Here is an 18,013-nt window from a genome sequence, read left to right as displayed (position 1 = left end):
GGGGAACATAGAGTTCATACAGGATATAAAAGACAGATAATTCATGTTGTATAATCAAAATGCAAAAGTAGTAAAGCACATTCATGACCAATTAAAAAAATGGGTAACTCAGTCCACCTCAAAAAAATCAGCTCAACTACCATGAAAGGCTAGAACATAATAATTCCCTAGACTTGACCCTCCCTGATTAACAACATTATTAAGCAGTGGTTCCTTTATTAAAGGTGTAGTGGCCGTGCTGCTACATCCCTTCTTTCCCAAAGCAGAAATCAGGTGCCTGCATCAGACAATGCAAGAGTGAGATGACACATCTCAGCAAGTAAACAGAGCAAACAACAATTGGACAATGTAAACCAACCGTGCTTAAACAACCACGTAGTTCAAAACTTCCTTCTTGAATATTAATTTGCAGCAAGTAAGCAAGTAACTGATTACTTAATGCCAAGATGAATCACATTGTAAAGATCCACACTATCCACATCCACATAACAGATTCCACACCTCTCCCATAAATGCACATGGCTACAGATGCAGTAATGACTTCTGCCTTCATATCTCTAAGGATATGAAGCTGCATCATACCCCTTCTCGGGCAACATATGATGCTCATTGTACCGGTACGGTCGGACCATAAGATCGCGATGAAACTTCAATGCAATGGATGATGAGTGCATTATGCAAGTCAACAACATGAGTTCTTCCCAAATAAAATGTGCTAGACATATACTTCCACCCATTCCACATAATAAACCACATGGATAACATGATCAAACCACAAACTCAACATATGTAATCAATAAAACATGAATATCTTGCAACGATGGTACTCAATTAGAAATATGAATACAAACACAAATAGCACAAACATAATCTCCCATGAATAGCACAAACATATGTAATCAATGATTATGTTTGTGCTATTTGTGTTTGTATTCATATTTCTAATTGAGTACCATCGTTGGAAGATATTCATGTTTTATTGATTACATATGTTGAGTTTGTGGTTTGATCATGTTATCCATGTGGTTTATTATGTGGAATGGGTGGAAGTATATGTCTAGCACATTTTATTTGGGAAGAACTCATGTTGTTGACTTGCATAATGCATTCATCATCCATTGCATTGAAGTTTCGTCGCGATCTTATGGTCCGACCGTACCGGTACAATGAGCATCATATGTTGCCCGAGAATGGGTATGATGCAGCTTCATATCCTTAGAGATATGAAGGCAGAAGTCATTACTGCATCTGTAGCCATGTGCATTCATGGGAGAGGTGTGGAATCTGTTATGTGGATGTGGATAGTGTGGATCTTTACAATGTGATTCATCTTGGCATTAAGTAATCAGTTACTTGCTTACTTGCTGCAAATTAATATTCAAGAAGGAAGTTTTGAACTACGTGGTTGTTTAAGCACGGTTGGTTTACATTATCCAATTGTTGTTTGCTCTGTTTACTTGCTGAGATGTGTCATCTCACTCTTGCATTGTCTGATGCAGGCACCTGATTTCTGCTTTGGGAAAGAAGGGATGTAGCAGCACGACCACTACACCTTTAATAAAGGAACCACTGCTTAATAATGTTGTTAATCAGGGAGGGTCAAGTCTAGGGAATTATTATGTTCTAGCCTTTCATGGTAGTTGAGCTGATTTTTTTGGGGTGGACTGAGTTACCCATTTTTTTAATTGGTCATGAATGTGCTTTACTACTTTTTTATTTTGATTATACTACGTGAATTATCTGTCTTTTATATCTTGTATGAACTCTATGTCCCCCCCTTGTTATGCTTCTTTAAAGGGATTTAAAGGGAGGTGCTGCCGGATTTTGTAATATTTTCTCTCTTTTTTTCATTTCTTGTGTTGCATAAGTTTAGTGGGAAGGGTATTTGGTAACATCCATTGTGTGGGATCAGTGGGGGTGTTACAGCAGCTCAGCACATCAAGCTGATAATCCACATAACCAGCAGCAGACTGATCCACAACCAGCACGAGTTCATCGTGTTCATAGAAAGGCACTAGCTTGTCGTGTAAAAAGAAATCCTCCTTCAGCTCTGATACACTCAGCCCTGGTGGGGTTGGCCGAGGCCCAACAAATTAGGGTTGCCCGGAGCCCAACAGTTCATTAAGCACACCCAACTCAAGGAAAGTCCCAATCGCCCCAAAAGACTAGTCCAATGGGGGAAGGGTGGCTCTCCCTTTTAAAGTGGCTTCCTCCTCCCAAGTTAAGCGAGGTGGGATAATTCTGAGGCTCACACGGTCGCCGTCCGACTACAATTGGGCCAATTGGGCCAATTGCGTCTTTGCCAACGGGTAATAGTGGAGGATGTCCTCATCATTCCCACCTTCTTAAAATGGGCCCTAGCTCTGATACCAGATGATACACCCAGCCCTGGTGGGGTTGGCCGAGGCCCAACAAATTATGGTTGCTCGGAGCCCAACAGTTCATTAAGCACACCCAACTCAAGGAAAGTCCCAATCGCCCCAAAAGACTCGTCCAATGGGGGAAGGGTGGCTCTCCCTTTTAAAGTGGCTTCCTCCTCCCAAGTTAAGCGAGGTGGGATAATTCTGAGGCTCACACGGTCGCCGTTCGACTACAGTTGGGCCAATTGGGCCAATTGCGTCTTTGCCAACGGGTAATAGTGGAGGATGTCCTCATCAAGCTCCATCCACATTGTCCGATGATGATTTCATGGATGCTCCATCTTTGAAGCGCCAATTCAGATCAGCCTCACCTTCCCCTTCAGAAAAAACCCGTGCAAAGAAGATAAAAGTCCCTTCCCCACAAGTTCCGATTGTGACAAGCAGATCAAAGTTTGATATAGATGTCAAGTCAAATATCATTACAAAAACAAGCTCTCCTAAACAGAAGACACCTAGAAAATCCCAGGTACTATGTATATATTTCTGTTTGTTTATGTGTTAATTTTGGTGCATAATCAATTTTGTATTACCCCCATGTTACATTTATATATGTTATTATTTTACTTGTATGTATATATAGTATCCTTAGTTATAACAATATATATATATATATATTACTTGTATGTATATATAGTATCCTTAGTTATAACAATATATACATTGTGTATTAATGCATATTCATTTATGCTTTCAGAAATTGAATATCCGTTGCATTCCTTATGATGTTATTGTCTCAACTTGGATAGTGAGCGATCAACAGCGGGATGCAGTTGCTAGGTTGGGATTTTCCAGTATATTTGATTTGCGTACTGATGCCTTAGAGAGCAGATCTCTCATAAGGTGGTTGATGGATAAGTTGGATCCACATGACATGACAATACGCCCAGGGGCTGGCAAGGAACTGAAGATAACAAAAGAGACGGTTCGTCTTATTTTGGGATTGCCAAGTGCTGGAGGGGGCAGGGAGTTTACTGATTGGTATGGTGAAGTGGACGCTGCTGCAAAACTGAGACGTGATCTCAAAATTGGTAAAGAAGAGTTTGATGTTGTCAAGCTTTAGGACAAGATAGTGCTTGGCAATGATGATGAGTTATAAATCAGATGCTTTTCTCTGATTTTATTCAATCGACTTCTTTTTCCATCTGCTTCATGGGGCATTACGAACAATGAGGTACTAATGACTTCAAACATGGCCCTGATGGCTGATATTGACTGGTGTCAACTAGTTTATACTGATTTGTGTGATGCTGCCTATTGTTAGCACAAAAGGAACAAAACAAACATTACAACAACAATATATGGATGTTCACTCATTGTTCTAGTAAGTAATTCTTTGTTTACCAAGCATATATATGATATGCAAATATTTGTTTTGTACTAATTATATATATTTTTTTGCATTCTTTTTTGTTCAGATATACTATCTTGATCACTTACATCACCCTGCATCACCTGATAACAAATATGGTACTCCCCACATTAAGTTTTTTGATAATGAGACCATAAGAGATTTGGCTAGGGGTGACAGACGTCCCCCCTGTAAAACTGGTGAACCATTCGGTCATGCAGAGGTTAGACATAAACATTTTTTGTCCTATTATGCAGATGTTACATTTCCAATAACTGCTAACAGTTGTAACTTGGCTTTATATAGTTTCGTAGCCGTTCAGAAACATGTTATGTCATTGCACCAGAACGGCCCGTTTCTGATGTTTTCAACATATATGTGCCACGCATCAAGCATTTGATTGGCAACAAGCTGAAATGTTTGCCCTCCCAGCATCAACCAATGTTCGAATCAATGTTTGATGCGCATGACAAGGAGGTGGATAAATAATGTGATTCTCTTCAGCAGAGCCATCAGATGATTGTTTCTAAGCAGATTGAACTATCTGAAACCTTTGGTGAAATGATCGATGAAGTTCTAAGGGCTGCCACGCAGCGTGATACTCAGCAAGAAGGTATTAATAGTTATGTTTATTTTTTTAAATTAATTAAGCTCATGGATAATTAAAACTAAAGTTATATTTAGGTATGCAATTTCAAATACTTTATTTTATGCAACATAGTATATATTACTTATGCATTCATTTACACTAATACATCACCAACACCTTTCAGTTGATTTTATTTTGAAAACTCTCATTTATTTTATGCACCCCGATAGTATATTGATGTAGTTTGTGCTAATATGTATGTTTAACCATTATTTTTATTACTCTACATTTATATTTCAGGTTCATTTCAGCAACAACTAATTTATTATTATATTGTCCAAATGTAGATATCCCACCCACTACCTTAATGCCCCCAACAAATGCTCTTGTATCCACTCCTCCTGTTCGAACCCCTGATCATCAGCAACACGATCAGGAAATACATGTTTCTACTGATGATAACAAAGTATCAAAACAGGTAAGTTTTTTCATACAAACTTCATATATTAATCATATATTAAATATAGCATACAAGTTATCATTTACTCCAATTTCATATTTTCCATTACAGGTTGTCAGTGGAAACATTTGTGAAAAAGATTCAATTATGGATGTCCCAATATTTGACAAGACTCCAAAATCAAATGTTTATTTTACTTTATTCCCAATTATTATACTTTCAATTACAATTTATGATAGTAACAATAATATAGATGCATGTTTTTATTTATTTTATTCACTAGGCTCCCACAACCGACAAGCGTGCTGTTTCTGAATTAACACCACCCATAAATATTGTCAGTATTTATTCCTTCATCATATTATGTTAATATTAGTTATAACCTATGTTTGATTTCGTATATATTAATAATTTTATTGTTTTTCAGGAAGGACAAAATACTGTTAAACATGATACTCCCGTATCTGGTGCACCACAGTTTGACAGAAACCCATTGACAGAAGTTAGTCATGTCGTGTCATATTCTTATATTTTTATATATGTACACTACAATGCATAATTATTTATGCCATTGATTACTAACAAATATATATATTAGGCAACTACTGAACTTGTTGCAAGGGATATTTCCTCTAAATCTGCAGTTGCTGAACCTCCCCACGTATTACGTGAAGAATGTGCTCGCCAACTATTTAAGTTCATTTGTTCAGGACAACTAGATCCGAGCATGTATGTATTCGTTATTCAAACTTCAATTAAGTATAATTAGATGATTTGTAATTCAAGTTTAATTTTTTTCCAGGTCTATCATTGATTTTGGAGGATATGGAGGTTCTATCCTGTTTGTTGTCCAATCGTTTGACCCTAATAAATGCCTTGAGAACTTTTTCATGCAGGGATTTATCGACTGTATTCGTGATGATGATTTATTATACAATCCAGATACCATAATCAACACACTAATACTAAATGTCAATGTTGGGGTATTTTTTTCTCTTCAACTTTGTATCATATTTCAATCCTTAGTGTATAAATATATAATACTAATCAATATATTTTTTGTGCAAACTGTTTTGAATATCGAGGAGTTCGAACAACACAGTACAAATCCGCAGCCCCAGTTCTTAAAGAACAACTAGAACCGACGCTTCCTCCAGATGAAGTTCTGAACCAAATTAAATTGGTGAGCCCCAATCAGTATTATTTGTAAGAATATTTTAATATTCATTTGGTCATAAGTTATATTTTACGTTATCTTTATTTTTCCATAGACACATTATTGTTCATTCATAACCTTATACATATATGTTAACAGATCATGTTCCTATGCTACGCCGTAGTCACTGGATCCTTTATGCAATCAACTTTCAACTTCGTCGAATAGACATTTTAGATTCAAATCCTTATAGGCCATTGCTTAGAGGCACTTCCTGGAAACAAATCCACAATGATCAATTGTTGATAAATGGAACGAAAATCCCTTGGTCCAGATTAATAATGAGAAGACTTAGCATTGTGTTACATGAAGCTCGACTAGATTCAAGTTTACCAAAGATTGGCAACTACAAGATTGGGCTTCTTCCCAATTGTCCAACCATGTTACCAGGGTCAAATGATTGTGGTTTTTTTATCGCAAACTTCTTCCGATGCTACGATTTTGATAATGGCGACTTATCAGAATTTGTTGTACCGGTATGTTACTAAATTAGTGTTTTGATCATGCATATATTACTCCTTCATACATCTTCTTAGCATTAATTCAACTATTATGACTATTTCAGGATGAACCATTGGACCAACGTGCTTTTGTTCTGCATTACCTGACCTTTCATCGCAACAACAGGGTTTACCCCTTCCCTGCAGAACTGATGCCTTTCAAGTATGTTCCAAGGAAACGGCGTTGTTTGAAAGCCAAGACTTAGATATCATAGTTGAACATGATTCCCTCTGTGATCCCCAAACTGTTTATGTTACATCTTAAGGCACTTATGTTAAGTGTTGCTCATTTGTATGATACTCCCCATGACACTTATGTTTGCTGTGTCCAGTGTTTATGCTACTTCGTATCAGTATTTATTTCAAGTGTGTAAAACAAAAGTGGTACCAGAATTCCTAGTTATGCTATCTGTGATGAACTTCTATGCCTTACATGTCTAGATTGTCAGATTGTTAATCGTTTCCGTCCAATGTTTCATGTATTTCTATTATCATATTATCCTTAAGATTCAAGTTTTATGCAACATATATACTTCCTTATGTTATATACATTAGGTTCCTTTTACAAATTTACCATGTTAATTATGCTAACTGTGTTCAGTGTCTATGCTACTACCTATCTGGGTTAGATGAAGTGTGAAACCCGAAGTATGAAATACCAATTGTTTAGTTATGTTAAGTGTATTGAGTTTATATACCATTCCTGTCCAGATTGGCCGATTATTAAACGTTCCATGCCAATTTTTTTGCATATAATTAGTTTCATATTTTGTGTAATGGTCTAGTTTTACGCAACATATTATAGTATTATATCAACACATTATATAACCCAGTCATGCAAAATATTAATTTCCTCAACCAAAACATAGATCATTGTGCTATTACAAATTTATACTAAATCAACCTATCTTTATTCACACTTTAAATTATTCACCCAATTCCATATGCTCAGCGGCTTATTCATTTTCTACTTCTTCATCAATATGATGTTTTTTAGCAGTTGAGGTTTCATTCCATTGTGGAGCAGTTGTTTTATTGTTTAGTCTTGATCCAGCCGGTCGTCCTCTCTTTCGATTAGCCAGTTTCGCTAGTCTTGCCCTGTTCTCTTCCACAGACAGACACGTTCTGCTGTTATGTCCATCTGGTATTCCACACAATTGGCATCTCCTATTCTTCTTTTTTTTCTCCTTTGGCACCTAGTTTCATAATCCTATCTTCTGTATTTTTTATTGTCCATCCTTTTGGCCTTGCACGATCCGGCATACTCAGATTTATAACATCCACATTAAAATTCAACCTCTGTATAATAAAAAAGTTATTAATTAGTATACACATATTTACATAAAGTATTTTTGTACCACTCAACAAAATCAATTCTCAATGCTGACCTTCTTAGCATCTGAGGATGCACCAATTTGTTCCATTTGGTCGTGTGCTACGTGACACGGAGAACTTGTATCAACAACCTCAGGTGGAATTCTCATGTTGTCCACCTATATAGCACAACCCAAATACATCATCATTTCCATGCAGCATAAACATCTATTTTCATTATATACAAATGAACACTAAATTTTGAATATGTACCTAGTTACCAGCTGTTATTAATGTTAACACATGTTCACATCGAGTCATGGTGTTATGATGATCCTACAAAATAAAATATTTTTTAGTACTTGATTTTATATATTCATTACATACAATACTTCATGCAAGATTATATATTTATCCTTTACATACTATTTTATGGCATGTAATTGAATTGTCATCTTCATTCCATCGCCAACATTATTATTATTTATTTCTCCTTCCCGGTACAAATAATATGTGACCATACATACTCATATGTTCCAAATAGTATAACATTTAAAAAAATTGAATCTTATTACCTGGTTTTCCTCATCATCACTAACATCACATGACTCATTACATCCAATGTCTGGCTCTAATCGGCATAGAACGCCATCGAGCTCATCCAACACATCCATTGCCTTGTCGTACCCTACTTTTGACATACACGCCTGGCGAACAACTTTCATTGTTTTCATTAGCAACATTTTCTGTCTGTATGATTTAGTAACTCCATCCTTTACCCTGAAGCTCTTATCAATTCTTTCAAACGGTACATATTTTCTTGATGAGACAATGTACCTTTGCAATATATACTTTGAAGGTATCTTTTCAACTTGTAGATGCATGAAGGCTCTTAAAAGATGAACACACAATAGACCTGAAATCATGAAGACCAATCATTATTTTTTTAATGATACACATTAATTTGTACTACAATCAACAAATTATTTAGTATGCAATTTTATTCTTTTAATCAACACAATATGTACAAACCTGTATGTTCCCACTGTTTGCACTCGCATGTATACTCCCCAGCTTCTATGTCCGCTGTTATCTTGAATTGATGTTGTCCCCACACAATTTTATTAGTTCTTTTTGTATGTTGTACGATCCAATCTTTATCACAACCGTCTGTGTCCTTCAAATTCTGTATGCAGTGGCGTATTTCATTGATTCCTCAAATCTATTCATAACAGCTCTGGTGTATGCCCTAGAGACTCTCACTTCCAACCTATACAATGTATCTGTTGTCCTTGGTCCCTATAAGACGTTAATAACATAATTAAACAATGTATTTACATAAACATGTATGCCATACATTATTGAAAACAAACACGACATACCTTGCTCATCAATGCCTCCTTTGATTCTTTCATTTTCCTGCTATGCAACATTTTCATCATCTGTTTAGCGAACTCATGCAGAGGGGTGTTCGCATCTACATGTGATTGCTTCACTAATCTGTTCATGCTCTCACTTTGTTGTGTAGACACCATTACCCCACAGAAATCATTTTTAAAAAATGCTGGTATCCATTCTTTCCTTATTTCATATAATTTGCGTAGAGTCATATCTTCATGAAGATTGAATTCCTCTAGCATCATTTCCCAGGCACATTCTGTAACACCCCCCCACTGGTCCCACATATTGGATGTTAACAAATACCCTTCCCACTAAACTTATGCAACACAAGAAATGGAATAGAGAGAGAAAGTATTGCAAAATCCGGCAGCACCTCCCTTGAAAGAAGCATAACAGGGGGGACATGGAGTTCATACAGGATATAAAAGACAGATAATTCACGTAGTAGAATCTAAATGCAAAAGTGGTGAAACACATTCATGACCAAATAAAAGGATAGGTAACTCAGCCCACCCCAAAAACAGCTCAACCACCATGAAAAGCTAGAACATATTAATTCCCTAGACTTGACCCTCCCTGATTAACAACATTATTAAGCAGTGGTTCCTTTATTAAAGGTGTAGTGGCCGTGCTGCTACATCCCTCTTTTCCCAAAGCAGAAATCAGGTGCCTGCATTAAACAATGCAAGAGTGAGATGACACATCTCAGCAAGTAAACAGAGCAAACCACAATTGGACAATGTAAACCAATTGTGCTTAAATAACCACGTAGTTCAAAACTTTCTTCTTGAATAATAATTTGCAGCTAGTAAGCAAGTAATTAATTACTTAACGCCAAGAAGAATCACAATGTAAAAATCCACACTATCCACATCCACATAATAAATTCCACACCTCTCCCATGAATGCACATGGCTACAGATGCAGTAATGACTTCTGCCTTCATATTTCTGAGGATATGAAGCTGCATCATACCCCTTCTCGGGCAACATATGATGCTCAATGTACCAGTACGGTCGGACCATAAGATCACGACGAACTTCCATGCAATGAATAATGAATGCATTATGCATGCAACAACATGAGTTCTTCCCAAATAAAATGTGCTAGACATATACTTCCACCCATTCCACATAATAACCACTTGAGTAACATGATGAAACCACAAACTCAACATATGTAATCAGTAAAACACGAATATCTTCAAATGATGGTACTCAATTAAAAATATGAATACGAACACAATAGCACAACATAATCAAGTATAAGACTCTTCATTCGACAGACGGAATAACCATCACTGTTTTACTTGCCTTCACCGGAAGTTTGGGCAAATCCCTAAGTACGATCCGGAAGTCCACCACCTGTTTTGACACCCAACTTAGTGCAACAAATTCACATAATAAGCCTCAAAAACAACGCCGCACCTACGCGCAGTCTCAAACCCCGCCGCGGGTAACAATTCTCCCCACACCCACCAAACTGCAGCGGCGCTGCTTAACAATTCTATAACTTTAAAATTAAGACAGCAGTGATGACAAACAAAAACTCCAGAGACAACTATATAAAATTCCCCATAAGTTTTGTATACAATTTATGATTAAATTCCAACATCTAACTACCCAAAACGGTCCACAAGATAAACCCTGCAATCTGTTTTTTTCTCTTCTGGGCAGCGACATACTCGGATTCAAACAGCGATAACTTTTAAAATATAATTCCGAATCGAGCGCATAAGTACTTGTTGGAAAGGTAAGAAAAAGCCCTACATGATTCTCATACTGATTAACACTAATTACTCACGAAAAATCCCCAGAAACCGCTAATACTGCTGCTGTTCGTCCACCTGAAAATCTGTTTTTCTGCACAGCCACATACCCGGATTCAAACGGTGATATCTTTTAATTTATAACTCTAAATTGAGCGCATAAATACTCGTTGGAAAGGTATGCCAAAGTTCTACATGATTCCCAAACTGATTCCCATTAATTTCCCACGAAAAATGCCCTGAAACCACTAATACTGCTGCTGTTCGTCCACCCCCTAAAATTCTGGACAGCCCTTCTACCAAATCGCATACGCAACATCTAATCAATTGGATTGCAGCACAAATGAACAAGAGATAAACACAGAAATCACCTTGGATTCTCCCCCTTTCCTTCCCCCTTCTTCCCTCCACCGAAAACAATTGGAGATTTGCACCACGCGACGTAGATCCGAGCGGCAGGGAATGGCACCTTGGGAGGAGGAGATGGGGAGCGGCTAGGGTTAGGTGGTGTGGCTGCAAGGTTTTGAGGGAGGAGGAGATGGGAGGGGGGCGGCGTCCAAAGGTTAGGGGAATGGGGGGGTGGCTGCACAAAGGAATGGGGGGTTAGGGGGGAGGGCGGCTAGGGTTAGGGGAGGTTAGTGGGCCGAATCAAGATTCGCGGCCCAACTCGCCCACGCGACAGCTCCCGACCCCGTTGCAAGCGCCTAACCAAAGAAATTCTACTGCCCTACTGGTGAATGTTTTCTACAAATTCCAAATCCCCAAAATGCATCAACCGAATGAGAAAAAACAAAAAAAAAGAATAACCTCCAACTTCTCTTCTTTGCAAACCGGGTATCACACTCTACCTCCCTTAAAAAGAATTTGACCTCGAATTCTGACGCTTCTATCGGAACGACAAAAGGAAAGATTAAAGAATCAACAACACTTACCCACAACGAAAAGTTCAGGATACTTCTGTCGCATTAGGTCCTCAAGTTCCCACGTAGCCTCGCACTCAGACTGATTAGTCGATAAGACCTCGACATACTTAATTGATCTCTTCCTCAATACACGCTCCGAGAATTCCAATATACGCACCGGACGACACTCCAAAGTCAGATCCTGCTGCACAGCAATTGGTTTCATCTCAATCTGATGGTCCGGATCCTGCAAGAACTTCCTCAACATAGAGACATGAAAAACCGGGTGTACCCATGCCATGGAATCCGGCAGCAGCAAGCGATAAGCTAGGCTGCCCACTCGGGCCAAGATAGTGAACGGTCCAATGTACCTCGGGATGAGCTTTCCAGAGACACCGAACCGAACAACTCCTTTAGTAGGTGATACCCTGAGAAGGACTTGGTCACCCAATGCAAATTCCAAATCCCACCTCCTCACATCAGCATAACTCTTCTGACGGCTCTGAGCTGCCAAAATATTCTGACGAATTTCCCGAACCTTTTTCAGAAGTCTGCTGAACCCAATCAGGACCAACCAGGGATCTCTCTCCCAAAGTCTCCCAGCACAGAGGGGAGATACACCACCTGCCATACAAAGCCTCAAATGGTGCCATCTTGATGCTAGCCTAGTAGCTGTTGTTATAAGCAAACTCTGCCAATGCAAGATGATCCTCCCAGCTACCCTTCCATGATAGAACACAAGCACGCAACATATCTTCCAAGGTTTGGATCGTTCGCTCTGACAGACCATCAGTCTGAGGGTGAAAAGCGACACTAAGTGAAAGCTTGGTGCCCAATGCACTATGAAGACTCTCCCAGAATTTGGATACAAATTTGGAGTCTCGATCAGAAACAATGGACTTAGGTACCCCGTGAAGCGTGACTACTTCCTTCATATACAAGGGAACCAAATCTGAAGCTGAATTTGTGGTCTTCATGGGAATAAAATGTGCAGACTTAGTCAAGCGATCCACTACCACCCATATAGCATCCCTGCCCCGAGGGGAACGAGGTAGACCCACCACAAAATCCATGGTGATATGCTCCCATTTCCACTCTGGAATTTCTAATGGCTTCAGTAAACCTGCAGGCCGCTTATGCTCGGCCTTCACGCGTTGACATACTTCACAGGCGGCCACATACTTGGAAACGTCAACCTTCATACGCTTCCACCAGAAGTTTTGCTTCAAATCTTGGTACATTTTGGTTTCGCCAGGGTGAACGGTGTAAGGCATTTTATGAGCTTCTCTCAAGATATCCATCTTCACCTCTGAATTCTGAGCCACACAAAGATGGCTCCTGAAACGAACCAAATCATTCTCATCAATGGTGAACTCCCATGGTTTACCATCACCAACCCTCTTTCGAGCTTCCTGCAATAGACGATCCTGCTGCTGAGCCGCACGCACTCTCTCCATGAGGGAGGATTGAATAAGCATCTGAGTCTCCTCGCTAACGCTGCCGACATAACACAAAGCGATCCCCAAACGGTCCAGATCAGCGATCAACGGCAAGGCCACTTTTGGAACCCCGGACCTGCTAAGGGCATCAGCCACTACATTAGCCTTCTCCGGGTGATAATGAATGGACAAATCATAATCTTTAATCAATTCAAGTCACCGACGCTGCCTCAAATTCAGCTCCTTCTGAGTAAAAATATACTTGAGACTTTTATGATCGGTGTAAATGTCACAAGCCTCGCCATAAAGATAATGCCTCCACGACTTTAGAGCAAAAACCACCATGGCCAATTCAAGATCATGAGTTGGGTAATTCCCCTCATGCTTCCTCAACTGCCTTGAGCCATAAGCAATCACTCTGCCTTCCTACATCAACACACAACCAAGACCAATACGCGAAGCATCCGTATAAACTGTGAAACACTAACCGCTCTCAGGCAAAGCTAGGATAGGGGCGTCCACCAACTTGCTCTTCAATGTCTGCTAACTGACCTCGCAATCGCCGGACCAGATGAAGAGAACACCCTTCTCCAAGAGTCTAGTCAGAGGCTTAGCAATGCTAGAAAAATTTGGTACGAAGCGCCGATAATATCCAGCGAGCCCCAAGAAACTTCGGATTTCAGAGACACTAGAGGGTCTCTTCCACTCCACCACAGCCGCAACATTCTTGGGATCAACCGCAATGCCCTGTTGATTAATCACGTGCCCCAGGAAAGCCACTTCGGACAGCCAAAAGGCACACTTCTTCAACTTGCCATAGAACTGATTCTTCCTTAGGGCACCCAGAACGAGACGGAGATGCTGCTCATGCTCGGCCTCGGTATTTGAATAAATCAGAATATCATCTAGGAACACGACCACAAAGTCGTCCAGGAATTCATGCAACATCCTATTCATTGCTTCCATAAAAGCAACAGGGGCATTAGTTAAGCCAAAAGACATGACTATGAACTCATAATGCCCATACCTGGTGCAAAAAGCGGTCTTCTCAATATCCTCCTCACGAATCCTCAATTGATGATAACCCGAGTTCAAATCAATTTTGGAGAACACCTGTGCACCCCTCAACTGTTCAAAGAGGACCTCAATACGGGGAAGCGAATATTTATTCAAAGCGCGATAATCCACACACAACCGCTTGCTTTTATCCTTCTTCTCAATAAACAATACTGGGGAAGCCCATGGAGACCTGCTAGGCCTAATGAAACCCTTAGCCAGCAGATCATCCAATTGCCGCTTTAATTCAACCTGCTCCTTTGGGGCCATTCGATACGGGGCCTTATGAATAGGCTGCGTACCCGGAATCAGCTTAACCTCAAAAGCTGCATCGCGCTCCGGAGGAATGCCTGGAAGCTCTGCCAGAAACACGTCAGCAAAGTCACACACCACCCTGATGTCCTGCACCCGCAAGGCAGCCTCACCCTCCACCACCATGGAGAAAAAGATCCCCGACTTCCTTGACCGGCGATCTGGAAGCAATTGCGCCAACAAGGATAACGTGAACTTTGGGGAACTTCCCAAGAATACCACCTCCTTACCCGACGACGCCTGCAATAACACTGTCTTCCAAAAACAGGATATAACTGCGCGATACTGGGATAACCAATCCATACCCAAGATAACATCGAATGCCCCCAAGGAAATCACCACCAGATTGGCCGAAAAGACCTCATCAGCAAGAATGATGGAACACCCCTGACAAACTGAACAGCTACTAATGGAGCCATTAGCAGAACTAACCAAAATTAGGTGACCCAACCTCTGCACCGAAAGACCAGCCCACGACACAAAATCCTCTGAAACAAACGAATAGCTAGCGCTAGAGTCAAAAAGAGCATGGGCCGCAAACGAATCAACTGAAATCGTACCTGTCACCACGTCTCCTTGCTCTCTGCCATCCGCAGCGGGTAGCACTTAAGCTTCAGAAATACCCACATAAGAGCAAGCTCCCGGAGTGAAATTAACAGAAGAACCCCACTGAGCCGCCGGGTGAGGCAGACGTGAAGCTCCAAACTAAGACGACATAGGAGTAGACGGTGAAGGAGTAGGCACGGCCAGATACTGAGGAAAACCTTGCATCGGCACGAACTGAGAAGTCCCAGGCACATAAACCTGCTGCGGAGGAAGAGGAACTGAAAACTGCTGCTCAACACTTGACATCATGTTGATAGTGCCCTGAGAAGAGGAGGAAGTCACCAGCTCCCATCTGAGCTTCCCATTAGGATTCCTCCTACACACCACATCCTTGTGGTCCTGACTGCAGATAGAACACCTGCCACTCCACTGGCACTCTGCACGGCGATGCGCATCACCACAGTGGAAACACACCAGCCCCAGCCCGGGCTTAGAAACAGCCCGAAACCTCTGAGTACTTCCTCCTGAAGTACTCGGGTCAGAAGATTTGCCACGGTAAGGATGGTGGCGCTGATGCTGAGACTTGCCCCACTTGTGGGCTGGACCTCCTGTGTTGCCCCTCCTCGCGTCCTGGCCATGAGGCTGATCAACACCTGAAGACTTCTGCGACTCCATGGTATACTGGTGTTGCATCTCCACACCCAGTGCCTGCTCCACTGTAGTACGGAAGTCCACCAACAGAAAGGCTCCCAGTGCATGCCTGATAGAAGGCTTCAGACCCTGACGGAACTGGCTCGCCTTCTCCATCTCATTATAAGCCACATGAGGGACAAAGCGGACCATCTTGTTGAAGCCCACCTCATACTCTGTGACAGACTTCTTCTCCTGCTTGTAGGACTGCAAGTCAATCTTCATTTTCTCCAGGAAGGTGACCGGGTAGAATCTCCTTTCAAACTGCCTGATGAAGACATCCCAAGACAGGACTCCTGGTGATGAGGAGTGCGCTGCCTGCACGCCTCTCCACCAAATTTGAGCCTCTCCCTTTGAAAGGGAAATGTGCCCTTGGGCCATTTCTAAGTATTTTGGTGATTGAGTGCCAACACAAGTGGACTTATGTTAATCTATGCAAAGTTATGGACAAAGTGCAAATCAAGTAAAAAGGTATGTTCCTAAGACTTAGTACAGTGTTTTGGAGACTAATGATTTGTGTCTAAGTGCTGGAAACAGGAGAAATCAAGTTGGAAAAGAGATGGCTTGTTCAGCCAAAGACAGCTCGGTCTGGGTGCACCGGACAGTGTCTAGTGGTGCACCGGACAGTGTCCGGTGCGCCAGGCTGACTCTGACGAACTGGCTGCTCTCGGGACTTCGACGGCGGCGTACGGCTATAAATCACCGGACTGTCCGGTGGTGCACCGGACTGTCCGGTGAGCCAATAGTCGACCGGGCCAACGGTCGACCGCATAATCCGCGCGCGACGCGTGGCAAGAGCCAACGGTCAGAAGGGGCACCGGACTGTCCGGTGTGCACCGGACAGTGTCCGGTGCGCCAATGGCTCGGAATCTGCAATGGTCGGCTTCGCCAAATAAGGAAAGAGATCCGCACCGGACAGTGTCCGGTGGTGCACCGGACTGTCCGGTGCGCCAGGCGACAGAAGGCAAGAATTGCCTTCCTGGAATGCTCTCAACGGCTCCTAGCTGCCTTGGGGCTATAAAAGGGGCCCCTAGGCGCATGGAGGAGTACACCAAGCATTCCTTGAGCATTGTAGATCACTCACACTTCATTCTTGTGCACTTGTTCGACATTCTTAGTGATTTGAGCTCCGTTCTAATGAGAACCTCGAGATATTGTCTTGAGCTCAAGTCTTGATCTTGTGTGTGCGTATTTGCTGTGGATTTGAGTGTGTTGCTTCCCTCCCTTACTCTTGTGCTTCATATTGATTCTTATTGTAAGGGCGAGAGACTCCAAGTTGTGGAGATTCCTTGCAAATGGGAAAAGAGTAAAGTAAAGAAGAACATCGTGGTATTCAAGTTGATCATTGGATCACTTGAGAGGAGTTGAGTGCAACTCTCGTCCGTTGGGACGCCACAACGTGGAGTAGGATCACCTATTCACCCCCTCTAGGTGCTCTCAATTGGTATCAGAGTCGTTCTCTTCAAGAAAGGGACTAATCGCCCGAAGAGATGGATCCTAGGGGCAAGGGGATGGTGGTCAATGATAAGGAGAAGGAGTCCTTCGTCAATGATCCAAAAGATGACAAGCCTACTGACTCGGGCTCAAGCCACAAAAGAAAAGACGGGAAGAAGAAGAAAACAAGGCGCATCAAGGAGATCGTCTACTACGACGACAGCGACGAGTCCTCTTCTTCCCAAAAGGACGACGACAACTACGAGAAAAAGAAAATGATCAATTCAAACTTTTCTTTTGATTATTCTTGTATTCCGCAAAATTCAAATGCTCATTTACTCTCCATTCCACTTGGTAAACCTCCTCACTTTGATGGAGAGGACTACAGATTTTGGAGTCACAAAATGTGTAGTCACTTATTCTCTCTCCATCCAAGCATATGGGAGATAGTAGAGAGTGGAATGCAATTTGATAGTACTGATAGTCCTACATTTATCAATGAGCAGATTCATAAAAATGCACAAGCTACTACTGTTCTTCTAGCATCTTTGTGCAGGGATGAATACCATAAGGTGAGCGGCTTGGATAACGCCAAGAAGATTTGGGACACCCTCAAGA

Source organism: Zea mays, chromosome 8 (assembly GCF_902167145.1).
Source record: "Zea mays cultivar B73 chromosome 8, Zm-B73-REFERENCE-NAM-5.0, whole genome shotgun sequence".
Taxonomy (NCBI): domain Eukaryota; kingdom Viridiplantae; phylum Streptophyta; class Magnoliopsida; order Poales; family Poaceae; genus Zea; species Zea mays.
Note: the sequence above shows the minus strand (reverse complement) of the source record.